The sequence below is a fragment of the Podarcis vaucheri genome, assembly GCF_965113315.1.
Source record: "Podarcis vaucheri genome assembly, chromosome: 1".
In the NCBI taxonomy this organism is placed as follows: domain Eukaryota; kingdom Metazoa; phylum Chordata; class Lepidosauria; order Squamata; family Lacertidae; genus Podarcis; species Podarcis vaucheri.
This window is the reverse complement of record NC_138759.1, coordinates 47,525,482-47,543,206: the sequence shown is the minus strand read 5'-3', so window position 1 is coordinate 47,543,206 and position 17,725 is coordinate 47,525,482. Positions and strand designations below refer to the sequence as shown.

Genomic DNA, 17,725 nt, shown 5'->3' with positions numbered 1-17,725 from the left:
TATTCCCAAGCTGCGGATTAGAGAGGGCTGTGGCTGGGAGTTCACAACTTACAACAGCTGCGTAGTACAACAGAGTGTTGGAGGTTGGACAAAGAGTTTGTGACAACCCTGCCATGAAGTCCACAAAATATGGTTTGAAGCTCAACATAAAAAAACCGAAGATCATGGCCACTGGGCCCATCACCTCCTGGCAAATAGAAGGGGAAGAAATGGAGGCAGTGAGAGATTTTACTTTCTTGGGCTCCATGATCACTGCAGATGGTGACAGCAGCCATGAAATTAAAAGACGCCTGCTTCTTGGGAGAAAAGCAATGACAAACCTAGACAGCATCTTAAAAAGCAGAGACATCACCTTACCAACAAAGGTCCGTATAGTTAAAGCTATGGTTTTCCCAGTTGTGATGTATGGAAGTGAGAGCTGGACCATAAAGAAGGCTGATCGCCGAAGAATGGATGCTTTTGAATTATGGTGTTGTAGGAGACTCTTGAGAGTCCCATGGACTGCAAGAAGATCAAACTCATCAATTCTTAAGGAGATCCGCCCTGAGTGCTCAGTGGAAGGACAGATCCTGAAGCTGAGACTCCAATACTTTGGCCACCTCATGAGAAGAGAAGACTCCCTGGAAAAGACCCTTGGGAAAGATGGAGGGCACAAGGAGAAGGGGAAGACAGAGGACGAGATGGCTGGATAGTGTTCTCGAAGCTACCAGCATGAGTTTGACCAAACTGCGGGAGGCAGTGGAAGACAGGATTGCCTGGCGGGCTCTAGTCCATGGGGTCACGAAGAGTCGGACACGACTAAACGACTAAACAACAACACCAACAATTACAGATTGTGGGGCTGGACTGAGAGAGAGTAACTTATGATAGCCCTGAAAGTTTGATTAGTATTGTAGGTCAGAGGTAGAACTGTGATTTCCTCACTACAGTGAGTTGTATTGTATTCCTGTTTAAATTATAGCAATTATTTCTAAATTGGCATCTATACCAATAAAAGCATATGCAAAATGCTATGCAAACTTGTGTCTCCTTTGTCCTCTCTTTTGGGTGATGCATAATTGGCCACCCTCTCGTCAATATTCTTAACCTTTCACACAGTACAATACAAAACCTCATCTCCTGCGCATATGCACCTCCCCAGTCATAATGATGGGCACTTCGCCAGCCTAAAATATAATTGCCGGTTCCCACTATTCTCTCTCTTTGTACTATGAAAAACCCAAGATTTTATATGCTCAAATGAAATTGCTGAAGCTTTTAAAAGAATAAAGAAAAAATATATGGGGGGGAGGCAATCATTTAATGACTGACAGGCAGATTTTGAGGACAGAGGAGCCAGACCACACAAAAGGTGTGAACCCCATAGGAAGAAGGTTGACAAGGGAGGGAAGCGGATAAAGAAAAAGGCCATTAGGGCTGGGGCTTCTCACCTTACCCACAACTCCATATCTACAGCCCCAATTATCATGCAAATTCCCAAATTCTGTGTAACATCATGGTTCTATGCGACATCACAGATATCTCTTATTTTCAGACTCTAGTGTTCGAAGAATTATGGCTGCGGTGAGACCAGGTGCAACAGACCTATGCAGGCATTCTAAGCATGTAGAGTGTATGTGGGAATTGGGGGGGGGGGAGAGAGACTTGGCTGCAAGCCTCACCCTTCACCTGCCTTCATTTACCAGTAGATTGTGTGCACAAGCCCATATTGCATATAAAATCCTCTTTCAAAGCCATCCAAGTTGGTAACCAGCACTGCCTCCTGGGCGAGAGTGTTCCATAATTTGACTACGCACTGCTTGAAGAAGCGCTTTCTTCTATCTGCCCCAAATCTTGCAGCGTTCAGCTTCCTGCCACCTCTGCATTCACTCTGTGGGCTCAGAAGAGCTGCAGGTGTAGAAAAGAGGGAATTTCGGCAGCTGCCGCTTTGCACTCAGCCGCTGTGGCCTGACAATCCGCTCCTGACAAAATTTGCTCTTCCACACAGCTATTATTAAAAGGAACTCAAGCTCTAGCCTCTATTGCATTTAATCATCCTATGCTATTTGCTTTTCAAAGTTTGATCTGGCTGCCTTCCTTGCTAGAGCTATATCAGACTATGGCCTGCAAACCAGATTGGCCAACTTCGTAAAGCTCACTTTCCCGTGCAACATGCACCTGAACATGAAAACAGGGAGGGAGAAGCCAGACAGATCATGTTCCTCCACCACCTTTCACATAATCATACCAAGGTCTGAGGCAAGAGCAGTACAGTGGTACCTCGGGTTAAATACACTGCAGGTTACATACGCTTTAGGTTACAGACTCCAGAAATAGTACCTCAGGTTAAGAACTTTGCTTCAGGATGAGAACAGAAATCGTGCTCCGGCGGCGCGGCAGCAGCAGGAGGCCCCATTAGCTAAAGTGGTGCTTCAGGTTAAGAACAGTTTCAGGTTAAGAACGGACCTCCGGAACGAATTAAGTTCTTAACCCGAGGTACCACTGTACATGAAGAGAGACTCACATGCTCAGGCTCTTTCCACACAATCAGGAATCCTGCCTTCTCTCCAGTTCTGCATACAGAACATTACAGCCACCGTTCTGTTCAAAGAGTTGTGTGCAATGCATAGAGAATCCAGCTTGCCCCTTCCAGATCCACATATGACAGCAAAAGCTGTTTGACAGTAGAACAGTCTCCCTCGGGAGGTTGCGGACTCTCGTTCACTGGAGGTTTTTAAGCAGAGGTTGGATGGCCATCTGCCATGGATGATTTAGCTGAGATTCCTGCATTGCAGGAGGCTGGGTTGGATCGTAGACGACCCTCAGGGTCCCTTCCAAGTCTAGGATTCTATATGCCACCCAAGTAGGACTTCTGCGAGGGACCTCATTTATATGGCACACTCAGACCTTAAGTGCAAGAGGTACCGACTGACTTGGAGGTTTGCTAAAAAGCAACACACTCAGCCGAAAGAAAACCATTTGAATCAACAGCTAAGAATTCAGCACCATACATAAAATGGTATAAAATGGAACAAAAGAAAGAGGCCAAACCCCAAAGATAGATGGGTCTGAAAGAGAAACCTGACATGCCTTGATTGATAACCATGCTCCAAGTGTGTCGGAAGGGGGTAGGGAGGTGGTTGCTGTTGCGAGAGCTTGCCAAAGGAACTGCAGCCCCAGATCCCTGCAGCAGCTGCTTCTCTTCCCCAAAGAGTCACATGTGGTTGCTTACAGAGGTGGATAGACACGGCTAATTGACTGGGAAAGTTGAGCAGAGGTGGAATTAATACGATGGGGGACATAAGCTCAGGTGGGCCGTTCCATTACCAAGGAAGAGAAGCGTTCAGATGGAATCTGAAATCCATTTTTCTGGCCGGAGCCTTGCTCAAAGTCGCAGTGGCAGCTCAGCGGCGAACGTTTCCCCCCCTTCTCCCAAGGAGTGCCTCCCCTCCTCCCAACTCCAGCCGCCCTTAACTTCGTATCAGAGATAACCTGGGAAATGCATTGCGGTAGGCTGACCAGCCTTGAACTTTGTGTGGCGGTTGCTTAGCAATGGCTAACCTTGGAGACATACCGTGAGACAGAAGAGCCCAAAAGTGCATTTGGTGGGTAAGCTTGCAAGGAAAACAAAACCAGAAAGTAAATAACGGGGAGGGGAGAGAAACTCAACCTTCGGAAAAAGAAAATGCCTGGCCTGTAAGGGATAGAAAAGCAATTAAATGCACGGCTGGAGGAAGGAGGAGGAGGAGGAAGGCTCCTAGCACATGATGTGTGTGTATCAGTGCAATGTGCCTCTTGGATTAGTCTATGTGTGGGGTTGAATTAGGAGCAGACTTTTCATTAAGAAATACGACAAGCTATAAAGAGGACTGAGATAAGGCTAAACAGAGCGCTTAATAGGAGAAAAGTGATCTTAGGCAGTAATGTACTGCCAGTGCTATGATAATAAGTGACCCAATATTGCAATTGTGTCACATTCCTTTTGGCTTGGGCGTGCTCATAAGGAACAGATGCTGGGCAATGCAATTTGTTTCTGTTTTTATTTTTAAAAATCACAACAAGGCATAAGACATCATCAGGTTGATCATTAATAGATATGAAGAAGTTTATTTTTAATATGTCTGGGGAATTTCTCTTGTTATGCTGGTCCATGAAGGAAAGGTACTTCAGGCTTCCACTGAAGCAGAATTCTTATAAACAATGTTTGTTTCCAGATTGAAATAATAAATGGAAGATTTTGAAGAGCCTTGGTAACATCCCTGGGATTTTTATTTTTTTTAAAGCACCTGGAATTTGGTGCAATGCGCTTCCTCAGAGAGCCAAAATGCTGCTTGTCAGGAAGGGAATGCCAGAGATAGGTCATCTCCAGCAGAGATGGTTTAGCAAGATCTGCACAGGTGGTGGACTCCAGAGATAAGAAAGCTACCTAATCCTCTCTTCAGATGCACAACCACAGAGCTGCCAACTCTTGCAATGTTATTAGGAGACTCGCAATTCTAGGCATCCCCTCCGAAGCCCACTGGTTGATGCTAATCTTTTTTTTCCCTCTCTCTTTTTTGAGAAAAATAATAATTTTCCATCTAGCCTTCATTTTTCTTTAAAACACACACCGTGTTAGCAAGGTGTATACAAATGATTCAAAGGAAGTCAGGAAATATACTTGGGGTAATATGGCTTAGGGTATAAGCAGTGTTTTTTTTCTGGAGGTACGCATATCCCTAAACATTTTGTGCATCTAAGTTTGGCCTCATTGAGAGGCAGTATTTCAATATGAGTAGGAAAAGGAGAGCACTCCTAAATGTTTTGTTTTTAGGGGGGGGAGCACTGGGTATAAGTCCACCCAAAGTTAAAGCATTTTTAAGGTCCTTTGGTTTAAGTGTATGACTTAAGCATGTTCTTAGCTCTCTTCCTATAAAAGCAATAGGGAATGCAGCCCCAGCCTAGGCATATTTACTCAGGAGTAAATTAAACAAAATTCAATGGGGCATACTCAGAGATGTGCCTAGACTGCAAGCCATTCTATGCAGAGTTAAAGGCACCTAGGCTTAGCAAACTGAAATGAATGGGCTTTGACACATTTAACAGGACTGGACTGTGAAAAGCAGGTGCTTACATCTGGCAGCATCATGCGGGTGGTGCTTTTCATGAGTCTTGCGCTGACAGTGTTTTAAGGAGAGGAAGCACAAGTTCCCACGTAAGAAGAAATTGTATTTTTAAACATGACATAAACAACCAGTCCAGCTGGGTTCAGCAAGGTGTACTCCGTGTACTAAAGGTCCTTGCCGCTGCCATGAAACAGGGAACAAAAGAAGCTGCCTTCTCCCACCCCCACCCCCCACCAAGGCAGACCACTGGTCCATCCAGCTCAGAGACTACACTGTATAGCAGCAGTTCTCCAGGGTTTCTGGCAGGGAGTCTTTCCCAGGGCTACCAGGAGATGAGGCCAGAGATTGCACCTGGGATTTTGAATGCAGAACAGATGCAGCATCACTGAGCTACAACTCTTTCCCCCTTTCTTCCATCAGCTGAGTTATGCCATGGGTAGGCAAACTAAGGCCCAGGGGCCGGATCTGGCCCAATCGCCTTCTAAATCCGGCCCAGTCAGCGTGCTTTTACATGAGTAGAATGTGTGCTTTTATTTAAAATGCATCTCTGGGTTATTTGTGGGGCATAGGAATTTGTTCATTTATTTATTTTTTCAAAATATAGTCCGGCCCCCACAAGGTCTGAGGGACAGTGGACCGGCCCCCTGCTGAAAACGTTTGCTGACCCTTGAGTTATGCAAATGTGTGAGCCTTTCCCACTGGCATGGCTGCTATGAGACACTATCTGCCCAGGAACAGGAGTGCTCGGAAGAAGGGAAATATTTGCTTCTTGCCCCTCTTTGGTGTCTCAGAAATTGAGGGGAAGAGTTGAATGTGATTTTGCTCAACCCCTCTTCTGGAGCAAAGGAGAAGCACATCATCAGCACTAGCCATCTCCCACCCATTTTTAAGGGCAAAGACATATTGGTCCCCATCACATACCAGGACGAGGCCACAGCCTGTTGACTTGATGCACTGGTCACACAGTGGCCACTAATGCACCTCCCAACACCCTCTCCTCCAACAACCATCAGAAGAAACCAGAGATTTCTTCAGTCCTTGGGGTTTGGGGGAAGGGATGGCTGCATCACTCCCTGGACCCAGGCAGAATGTAAACCTACACAGGCCCCAAATACCCATTTCCACCAAAGGTGTTTCTCGTCTTGCTTTCTCTTCTGTGTGAAGGATGACCAGGGTGAAAGCATATGATCAACAGCTACTAGCTGCCATGGCTGCATTCTACACCCCTGTCTCCCAGTGTCACAGACATGATGACTCTGAATACCAGCTGCTGGGAATAAGAGGTGGGCAGAGTGCTGTTGTCAAACCTAGACAGCATCTTAAAAAGCAGAGACATCACCTTGCCAACAAAGGTCCATATAGTAAAAGCCATGGTTTTCCCAATAGTGATGTATGGAAGTGAGAGCTGGACCATAAAGAAGGCTGATCCCCGAAGAATTGATGCTTTTGAATTATGGTGCTGAACGGGACTCTTGAGAGTCCCATGGACTGCAAGAAGATCAAACCTATCCATTCTGAAGGAAATCAGCCCTGAGTGCTCACTGGAAGGACAGACCCTGATGTTGGGAAAGATGGAGGGCACAAGGAGAAGGGGACGACAGAGGACAAGATGGTTGGACAGTGTTCTCAAAGCTACCAACATGAGTTTGACCAAACTGCGGGAGGCAGTGGAAGACAGGAGTGCCTGGTGTGCTCTAGTCCATGGAGTCACAAAGAGTCAGACAGGACTAAACGACTAAACAACAACAACAACAACAGAGTGCTGTTGTACTCATGTCCTGCTTGCAGGATTCCCACAGGCATCTGGCTGGCCAATGTGAGAACAGGATTCTGGACTAGATGGGCCCTTGGCCTGACCCAGAAGACTCATCTTAAGTTCAGATGGTTCCAAGAAGTGTATGAATCTTCCAAGTCCTGTATTTTGTTTTGTTTTTGTTTTTTAGCTGAAAAACAGCCTTGGAGGCTGCAGTCAAGGAACAGAAGAGGAGTGGGGCCGGAGGCATTGCTTAACCCTTTCCCTTCCTACCATTTTTCAGCTCAAAAGTACTACCCTCTTTGTGAGGAAAGATACAGGATTCCTGTTATCTTTTCTCACCATACAGGAAAAAAATAAGCTTGAAAATTGCAATTCTGAGCTGAGAAACAGCAGAAGGGGGAAAGGAGCAAGCATCTCTGTCTCTCATTTCTCCTTTCCTCCTGTCAAATTGGTAGCTGTCAGGGGGTTCTTTTCAGTTAAAAAGGAGGGAGTGAAGGAAGACTGCTCATTTTGCCTGTGTAACATCCAGTTTGGCCCTCTGGCCACATGGAAAAGCTCTAAAAGTGCTCTTGCGCCATTTATTTGCATATGCAAACTTTGCAGAAATGGGAGAAAGAGAAGAGAACCATTTATTTAATGGAATCTACTTAATAAGCAATGGAACTTTTGCATTTGAATTACAGACGCAGGAAATGCAAAATGGGTTTTCATTGTCTTGTGAAAATGGCCTAAGTGTTCTCAAGAGTGTGAAGATATATAGCTCCTGTTGGTTTTTTTTACTTGGGAGCAACAAAACATTGCCAACTAACCAGGCAAAAAAAACCTGTGCTGACCTGCTCTTTTGCTTTTATGTTTGATGTGCAGGAATCAGGGAGGTGAAACTTTTCACCAACAGAAAAGAAACATTATTACCTATTAATGTTTGCACATCCAGCTGCTGAGCTGTAGCTGTCCGATGAAAAGTTGGCCGCAATCTTTGGCTGGTTTTTCAGAGTTGATGACACCATGGTGCTACTTGCAAGAACGAGAAAACCTCACAAAATGAAGACACCCACACCCACACACACACTCAAAGTCTGTAAGGTCCAATCCTTGGCCTGAGGCAGGAAGAAGTGAAATGCTTTAGAAGCATCAAATTCTTTATGTAAAGGTTCAGCATAGGATATGCAAAGAGCAGGTCACTCCTGTAAGAAGTCTAACAGCTGCTATTTCCTCCTTAGGGGGAAAAGGGGGCAGCTCAAAAGGGTTGTTCTCTACCAAAGGTCCTCCCAATTTCCACCACTGAAGAACCATGGATCCTGTTAAAAGTTCACTGCCCCCCAAAAAATTAAGCTGGGAGCCCATCCATGTGTGTGTGTGTGTGTGTGTGTGTGTGTGTGTGTGTGTTTTTCCAGGGTGGGGTTACTTATAATAATGATGATGATGATGATGATGATGATAATAATAATAATAATAATAATAATAATAATAATAATTTTTATTTATTTATACCCCGCCCTCTCCAGCCAAGGTTGGGCTCAGGGAGGCTAACAAGCAATAATAAAAACAAGTTGAATGAATAGAATTTAGAAACAAGATTAAAATACAACATTATAATACATATTGAAACATTAAAATATCAAAATGCAGCCTCATCACAGGAGGAGAAAGGAAAAAGAAGAAAGAAAGAGGGGAAGTACTTATGTCACTACTGTACTTCTGATTCTTCATTCTGAGATTTCTCAGACTAGTTCTACGCCAACTTTGAGTTACGGCATTTTGCCACTGCCTTCTGTGTCCTGTGAATCAGCAGTGTGGTATTATTACTATTTTGAGAGGAGTGGCTTCCGTCCAGCAGAACCAGTTTGGCACCTTTTCCCTCCCCTCCCTTCCCCCATTCCATCTTTGGCTTGACAGTGGAATTGTGGGAAGGATGCTTTCCCTTCCATTTTGTTCTCCTTGGGCTAATGGTCATGGAAATGACAGTCCCATTTTTTAAAAAAAATTATGGATGCTCCTTCTCACTGCACACCTGCACATCAAGTTTTCAATAAATAATGCTGCTATCTGTGCTGCCTCCGTGAACTGATGCAGGATGAAGGCTGAACTGCTGGCCCTGCAGGGGATGGCACAGGGAAAGGGTGGAGGGATCAGGCATAAACATGGAGGGAGAGAAGCAGCAAGGAGGGGGGGGGCTCTGGCAGAGGACATGGAGAGCAGGGCTTGTGAAGAAGGTGCTAAAAGCCTCCGGTAACTGGCAGTCTTTACTATTGTCATACACACAGTGGCGTAGCGTGGGGGGTGCCAGGGGTGCCGGCCGCACCGGGCGCAACATCTGGGGGGGCGCGCTCGCTGCCTCCGGAGTCGCCGAAGAGCCTCCGGCGCAGGCTGTAGCAGAGCCCCATGTCTCGTGGAACCGACGAGCTGTGCGCGCGCCTGGGCTGAAGGCGTCCGGCAGGCAGCGGCTCTCAGCCCCGCGCGTCAGGGCCACGGAGGACGCGCCAGGCAGCCCCTCCTCACAGCCCCGCCTCCGCCGCTGCTGCTGCAGCTGCTGGGCCATGTTGCATTTTCCTCCCCTCTCTGCCCCCCTCCTCCTCCGGGCAAGCGGCGTGGTTTGGGCGGCAGCGCCAGTGGCAACTCACCTCAGATCGGCAGGTTAGGGGTTAGGGGGGGCGCAAATTACTTGCCTTGCCCCAGGTGCTGACAACTCACGCTACGCCGCTGCATACACATGCACGCGCACACACATACACACACACACCATGCCTCTAACTCTTGTGGCTATTCCAGTCCCCTGATGGGTACTGCATTTTATGAGGAGCTCACATTGTGTACCTTGGCTGGAGCGGATGGCGCTGTGGTCTAAACCACTGAGCCTCTTGAGCTTGCCCATCAGAAGGTCGCCGGTTCGAATCACTTTGATGGGGTGAGCTCCTGTTGCTCTGTCCCAGCTCCTGCCAACCTAGCAGTTTGAAAGCACGCCAGTGCAAGTAGATAAATAGGTATCTGAGGGGTCAGAAGTAGTGTTCAGGGAAGTTTTTAATGTATGATATTTTAGTGTTTTTTTGGTTTTTGTGGAAGCCGCCCAGAGTGGCTGGGGAAGCCCAGCCAGATGGGCGGGGTACAAATAATAAATTATTATTATTATTATAGTGACATCAACAGAAATGGAGGTGAGCATCATGTGGCTTCTGTCGTGGTGTTCCGTTGTGCCAGATGTGGTTTAGTCATGCTGGTCACATGACCCGGAAAACTGTCTGTGGACAAACCCCAGCTGCCTCATTTTATGTGAGATGAGCACCACAACCCCATAGTCACCTTTGACTGGACTTAACAGCCCAGGGGTCCTTTACTTTTTACCTTGGCTGGAGTTGGAGGGTCCCCATCAGGGACTGGTGCAGCCAGATGCAGACTAGTTGCTGCTCACTGAGTGAATGGTGACACTACATTAAGGTGAAGGCAGCCTGGCTGGCTGTTACTATAGAGCCAGCATGCAGAAAGGACCACAAATATATTTTCAAAACTAGGTGGGTGTGAAAAAATGGCATAAAAGGAGTGCAATACCCAACGTCTGCACACATGCACTATACACTGGCAGAGGAACAGGGATGGGGGGGGAGCACACCACCCCCGGCAGCACGATCCCAGTGGGGTGCCATTGAGGCTGGGCCCCCCTGGTGCTGGGCGCCACGTCCCCACTGGTGGCAGTGTGGGCCACGCCTCTGGGATGCACATCACACCCCCTGGCACACAAGGTTGACCAATCCTGACTTAGTCCGTGTCAACACCAGACAGAGTTTGCTCCCCACCTTTAAAGCTTTCTTATTTTAGCAGGAATCTGAGGCACACACAAACTTCACAGCACCCTTGCTTGACTCCTGATTCAAACTCTTAGCTCTGCTCACCACCCTGACTCCATGCAAATACAGCAGGTGCCATCAGGGCAGGACTTTCAGGCACGGTTCAGGGCCCCAGTCGGTAGAATGAGCAGCAGGGCTGACTTACCAATTTTGAAGTAAGTAGAACAGTGCACATTACCATCTAAAGACTGGTGGGAATAGGCGCATAAGATCATTCAGTCCAGAATCTAAAAACAATCATCTTATAGTTTTAAGTATATCTAAGTTGTTGACACCTGCTGATTCAAAGTCAGAAGAGACAGTTGCCAAATCTACCAATTTCCCACAGTGCTAATATACAGGAAGTAGAAGTAGCCCTCACTGAATCTGATTGATCTCTCTCTTACACAGCCATAGCAGCTTGTTATTCACACCATGCATCCTTGAGCATGTTCTTGCAAGTATATGCTACCCAAAATGGTGCCACACAGAGGGCTCTGTGGGCACAGGGAAAGAATAAAAGCTCTGGGGCTAAATATAGGTTTCATGCAACTTGTGGAAAGCAGTTTGGGGAGAGGGGAATTTATAGCTGATAAGCAGTGGGGCAGGAGTGTACGCTCTCTCTGCCCAACATTTCTTCCCTCTGGGTCTCTCTCACACACAAGGCCCCACTGCAGCATTCGAAAGGAACATTTGGAACACCTCTGGGGGTTAAGGCTGCTTAGCTCATCTGCTTTGCATGCAAAAGGTCCCGGGTTAAATCCCTGGCATATCCAGAGGGTGCTGGGAAGACTCCCTGTCTGAAACCCTGGAGAGCTGCTGCCAGTCAGTGTAGACAATACTGAACTAGATGGAGCAATAATCTTAACTCAGAATAAGGCAGCTTTTACACATATGGTCCTGCATACCATTTCATGGAGGAGATGTCATTGTTGCACAAAAATTACATGGAAAAATGCTGCCATGCATATGTACAGAAATGCCAGACAGCCGCAGTTTGCAAGCAATTTCTGCAATGGAAGGAGTTTCCAAAAGTCCTGCCATGAGATCACAGAAATCTTTGTGGCAATGTTTAAATCAGAGGTGGGGAACCTGAGGCCGCGGAGGTTCATGCATCCTCTCAGGCTTCTCCTGTGAGCTCTCCCTAGGCCTCATTCCTCGTTGGTCCTGCTGCAACCACCAAGCATTTTTGTGAGCTGGAATGTATCCTTGAACTCTGATGTTGCCTCTTGCTTATCTGGACCGAGGAGAGGGGGTGAGTGTTAGCATGTGTAAAACTACCCTACTGAACATGCTTAAAAAAAAATAAATGTTGATCCATCTATTTTTGCCTCTGACCTAGGGCCGGATTTAGGTTTGATGAGGCCCTAAGCTACTGAAGGTAAAGGGGCCCTTCATATGTCCAGCTGCCCTTTGTCAACAACAAATTGTCGCTGGTTTTTTTGTGTTGAATATATGTTATATGGTAATTTATGGACCTAATAGGTATCTAAAGCCATTTGCACATAACAAAATATGTGATATTTTAGGGAGCAGGCTAGCAGGCGGGGCCCATTACTTACATCATAGGAGCCTACACAGCACAAAACACTGCTGCTGTATGTAGGTTTTATTTATTTGGTTTTTATCTTATATTTTGGAAATGTGTATCCAGGTTTTTTTCCTTTAATTTTTTTTGGGGGGCCCAAGAGAGTGGGGCCCTAAGCTATAGCTTGTTTAGCTTATATGTAAATCTGGCACTGCTCTGACCCCACCCACCACTCATATATGGCCCTCAATAAGTTTCCCAGAAGGTAAATATGTGGCCTTAGGGCTGGAAAATGTTCCCACTCATGATTTAAATGATGCCTACAACTAGATGCTTTCCAAAGGAAAAACCCAATGAGTCCTGTCCAATGGGTTATAATCTGGGGAATGGGGAGTTACAAGATATCAGTGAAGTAAAAGGAAATCAGTCTTGGACAAAGAAAGCAAGGTTTTGATAAGCTGTTGTAATACAAGCAAAGAAGTGGCATGGATACCAGAAGGAATAAAAAATCCAAATATTAGGGCCAGTTACAGGGAAATTGTTAAGAGATGAGAGACAGAATTTCAAATTTAACATAGCAAATGAATGGAAGTCATTTACTACAAATGAATAAAACGAAAACAGAGGAGAGCTTGGTGCTGTTTTCTTTATTCACAAAAAAGCGGCAGTCAGGGGTGAGCTGTAAGGTAGCCAGTTATGCAGATGCTGCTGCATTATTCAGGATTGTGAAAACCCAAACAGACCTCAAAGGCCTCCAAAATAATTTCCAAAAGTGGGTGAATGGGCAACAAAATGACAAACATGTCAGCATAATGTTATGCACATTAGGACAAAACAATCAAACTTCACATACGCACTGATGGGATATGAACTGGCAGTGACTAATCAGGAAACAGATCTTGTAGTCCAAGTTTCCATCATCTGTGACTATTAAATTACATGCTATTCACTAGTTCATTCACATGAAGCTGACGGATAGCACTAGACACAGAATTTGCTCTCAGCTGACCAAACCAATTAGTTCTTCAAAGCATAAAATGTGGAGGGCTGACAGGGTTGCCAGCTTATTCACTGGCCCTGGCTCCTGTGCCACTAACAGCAACTCGATCTATGCAAATGCAAGCTGGATAGAGGCCAAGAGCCAAAAATGTGGATGGTTATTTAAATTCAGTGGGCTTCTCTCACATCTGCAGCTTCTGAACATGTGCCCAGCTTCTCTGTGCAATTTCCTTCCCCTCTCAGGAGGGTGCAATTTCTGAGTGGAGGTGTAGTGGGTGGGTGCACGTGCGCACACACAAACACACACACACACACATGTGCTTATCCCTTTCCCTGGTGACTCTTTTTCTGTTCAGAATTCCCTTGCCCATGGAGTTCTGTGTGCTTATTCATTTGTTTTCTTTGTTCTTTACATTCCCACCTTTCTTCCAAGGTGCCCAGGCTGCCATGCATGATTCCACCCTCTTCATTTTATCCTCACAACAAGGTAGTAGGTTTGGCTTCAAAACATTGACTAGCTAAAGATCACCACATGAGCTTTATTTTTTATTTTCTTCCATAACAATGTTTATTTTTTGGCCATAAAAAATGTTACTTGACAAAACTTTCAAAAAGCAAACAAACAAAACCGGACAACTAAATTTCTTAGCACCGTTAAAAAACAACAACTTTCCCCCCAAAATAGTTATTCTCTCATTTCTTCTTCTTCTTCTTCTTCTTCTTCTTCTTCTTCTTCTTCTTCTTCTTCCACACCCCTTATATAAAGGACATTGTTGCACCTTATCAGAACTTCACCAAGGTGTCCAGATAATGCACCATCAATATATTCTTCTGTATTGGCAAGCTGCATGTTCATGTAGCCATCTATGTAGACGAGGTAGCCTTTGTATTTCATCCCCCACTTCAGCTTCACCATCACTGGCTTCCCAGGCAGCCCGTTTAGGAAGGGCTTTGGATTGAGAGGCAGACTCATAGCAACCAGACCAACCTAAGGGCGGCTGCGGCAACAAAAAAATTACTCGCAAGCCACCACGTGAGCTTTATGAGGATTTGAATGCTGGTCTCACAGGTACCAGTGTGACCCCTACACATGGCTGTCACCTTTTCCCTTTTCCTGCGAGGAATCCTATTTGGAATAAGGGAATTTCCCTTTAAAAAAGGGAAACGTTGACAGCTATGCCCCTACACTGGCTGCCGGAAGCACACGCTGTTAGTGTTTTGTAAACCTAACAGCGACCCTGTAGAAATAGGTAGTTGGCAGGGGGGGGTTATTTAGGGAAAGGGTTAAGTACATCTTTGTACCATCCCCTTCCCATTTTCTGGCTGAAAACCAGAACCTCCAAAGGCTGCTGCCTCTTCTTCTTCTTCTTCTTCTTCTTCTTCTTCTTCTTCTTCTTCTTCTTCTTCTAGCACCTGCTACCAGGGCTTCCTCACATTTGTGTGTAGTTTGCCTCTGTCTCCTCTCACTGGCTTTCCCTCAGGCCTGTGGATGCAGTGGCATAGCGTGGGTTGTCAGCACCCGGGGCAAGGCAAGTAATTTGCGCCCCCTAACCTGTGGATTTTACCACTGATTTTGGCACTGCGAGTGTGAGCGCCCCCCCATGTTGCGCCCGGTGCAGCCGGCCCCCCCTGCACCCCCCACACTACGCCACTGTGTGGATGAACCACTCCCCTCCTGCCTTTTCCAGGCAACTTCTTGCTTCTTTTCTTTTTGCAGTCTTCTCCTTCCCTGGGCCTGCCACTCGGTGTCCAAGCAGCTAAGCCAATGACAGTAACATCAAGCGAAGCTCCTCTTAAGCGGCAGTCCAAACCACACTTTCCTGTGAGTAAGCCCAGGAATTCAATAGGGCCTAATTCTAAGTAGACATGGTTAGGATTGTGCTGTTAGTTAGCCTTAGGAACATAGTGTTTTGGAATATACATTGGAGGGCAGGAGGAAGAAGTCTGTCATCACGATAACAATAGATATTTTTCATGATTAGTTACTAACCTCTGTCTGGCTAGAAATATTCCCCAAGACTAAATGCTTGTAGAAGATTTCCGTTCTTCAGGTGGTAATGAGCTGAAACATCAGCTGATGGGGCTGCGCCTCTTTCAACCACCACAAGAATCACTCTCAGTCTCTGTAAAGTGGGGTACAATGCCAAATGCATAAGGCCCCAGTCACAAGCAGCCACCCAATAGCTATTTCTGGAACTAGGTAATGCCTTAAGGGAAGCCCCCTGATTTGCAAAATGGCATGCTGGGTTATAAACATCATCCCATGTGAAGGTGACCAGGAAAAAGAAACTCTCTGGTTGTTAAGCAGCCCATTGTCAATCTCTCAGATAAAACTGACCCAGGAATAGAATAGAATGGTACCTCAGGTTACAGACGCTTCAGGTTACAGGCTCTGCCAACCCAGAAATAGTACATCAGGTTAAGAACTTTGCTTCAGGATGAGAACAGAAATCGTGCAGCGGCAGCAGGAGGCCCCATTAGCTAAAGTGGTGCTTCAGGTTAAGAACAGTTTCAGGTTAAGAACGGACCTCCAGAACAAATTAAGTTCTTAACCCAAGGTACCACTGTAAAAGGCATTGGGAGGAAAAAGGAGAGGATTAAGGTATTATTTGAATCCGGGTTCACCAATCTCAGAACTTCTGAACCCCAACACACCACTGTCATGGCAAGACTCAGTCCTGGGAGATGTGCAGTAAGACGGGGACACTGAGCATGTGCAGAATGCATTTTCCTCAGCACTAAGAAACCATGACCAAACCCATAAATCTGGAATTGAGACAACAAGGGGGGGAAGTGTAATGCAAGTTATAATCAATATTAGGCAATTAAGCTTTTAGCATAATATTTCAATATTTAGTGCAGGTGAGACCAACAGATCTATGTAAGAGCGGCAAGGTGAGCTGTATTACTTCCATTTCTAGAAGCGAATTATTATTTGCCCTTCATCCTGCAAAATGTTGGCTATAATTCCCGTTTATTTCAGTTGGGTTACTTATAAGAAGCAAGGCTAAGCAGTCCTTAGCAAACTGGGATCTTTCGCAACATTGATCCCATAAACTGAATAAAGATAAAACCATTTTGTTTTAGTACCTCCGTTCAGTGAAGAATTGGCACGCCCTGTAACTAGACTCTGCAGAATTAAAAAATATAACACTGAACACCAGCTTTTGATGAAATATAAATAATTGGGTGAAGCAGCCCACATCAGTAACACCCCAAAAGAGTTGCCTGAGGAGCAAGTGCCATAAGAAACCAGTCACGATTCAGTGGAAACACCCTGTTGTGATTACATTCACACCATACGGCTGTGGAATTTGTCATCTCATTCTCTGCCAAGATGCAACAGTTCTGGGCACTGCTGAACATGCCATCAAATGATTCACAGCGGCTGAAGTTGTATTTTGCTTACATTACAACACCCAGCCAGGGAAAGTGTGACCTAAGATGCATTTTGCTGAACTTCATCAGCTATTCCCATATGAGGGGAGAATTGGTGTATTGGAGGCCATGCCAAAAACTTCAGAGACACTAAATTAAATCCTTCCTTGAGGCCATTGGCTTGGAATCTGTGGCTCGAACGGGCTCTTTTAGGCTATAAACCATGTCATGAAAAATTCCTGACCAGGGCTTCTTGCAGTGGTTTAAGAGAGAACTATTTAAAATTTGATTACAACATGCTTCTCCTTTGTTATGTTCTCATTCAAAAGGAAAATAAACTATTGCTTTTCTACGCCATCCCACTTCTCTTCTTCTGGGATCAGAAGGCTACTACCGTGTTACAACTTGTGCTCCTCAAACAGTTCCAGCAGAGAAAACTAATGGAATTGGTTAGTTATTCATCACACAGGTAGCGAGCGCACTGTGGCCTCCTGGACAGAGTTGTGGCTTTGGATGCTTCCCTAATGTCACAGCATTATTGCAGTCTGGAGGGACAAAAAGAAACCATAACCTCGGAACATTTGTGATATTAAAAGTTACAGGATGTTAGCAGGAAACTACGGGACATACACCTATTGCAAACAAAGCAGTATGCCCCCCACCCAAGAGCCAATGCTATTGAAAGTATGAGAGCCAGTGTGGTGTAGTGGTTAAGAGCGGTAGACTCGTAATCTGGTGAACTGGGTTCGCGTCTCTGCTCCTCCACATGCAGCTGCTGGGTGACCTTGGGCTAGTCACCCAGTCTCTCAGACCCACTCACCCCACAGAGTGTTTGTTGTGGGGGAGGAAGGAAAAGGAGATTGTTAGCCGCTTTGAGACTCCTTCAGGTAGTGATAAAGCAGGACATCAAATCCAAACTCTTCTTTATTTATAACTGCCCATATAACACCACAAGCACAAATCAGTTTGGATTTCAATAAGTAGTGCTCTAACCTCTCCCACAAACTCTCACTCTCTTCCTCTGACAGCATACCCTATGCAAGTGGTTTTCAACCAGTGTGCTGTGGCACCCTGGGGTGCCTTGAATGATGGTCAAGGGGTGCCGCAGGCAGCACTGGCCTCTGTCCCTCTTTCCTTCCCTCCCCCTCCTCTAATGCATCTG

The 17,725-nt window shown here is 45.9% G+C and overlaps 1 protein-coding gene and 1 pseudogene across 3 annotated transcripts in view; both read right to left on the bottom strand.

The window, feature by feature from the left end:
- The window catches only part of DPF3 (double PHD fingers 3), a 195,768-nt gene that overhangs the window by 166,267 nt on the left and 11,776 nt on the right, over positions 1 to 17,725 (bottom strand). The gene's annotated exons all lie outside the window — the stretch shown is intronic.
- LOC309535955 (small nuclear ribonucleoprotein F pseudogene) lies at positions 13,871 to 14,617 on the bottom strand (annotated as a pseudogene). The gene has a single exon. The product of its transcript is annotated as a small nuclear ribonucleoprotein F pseudogene (transcript).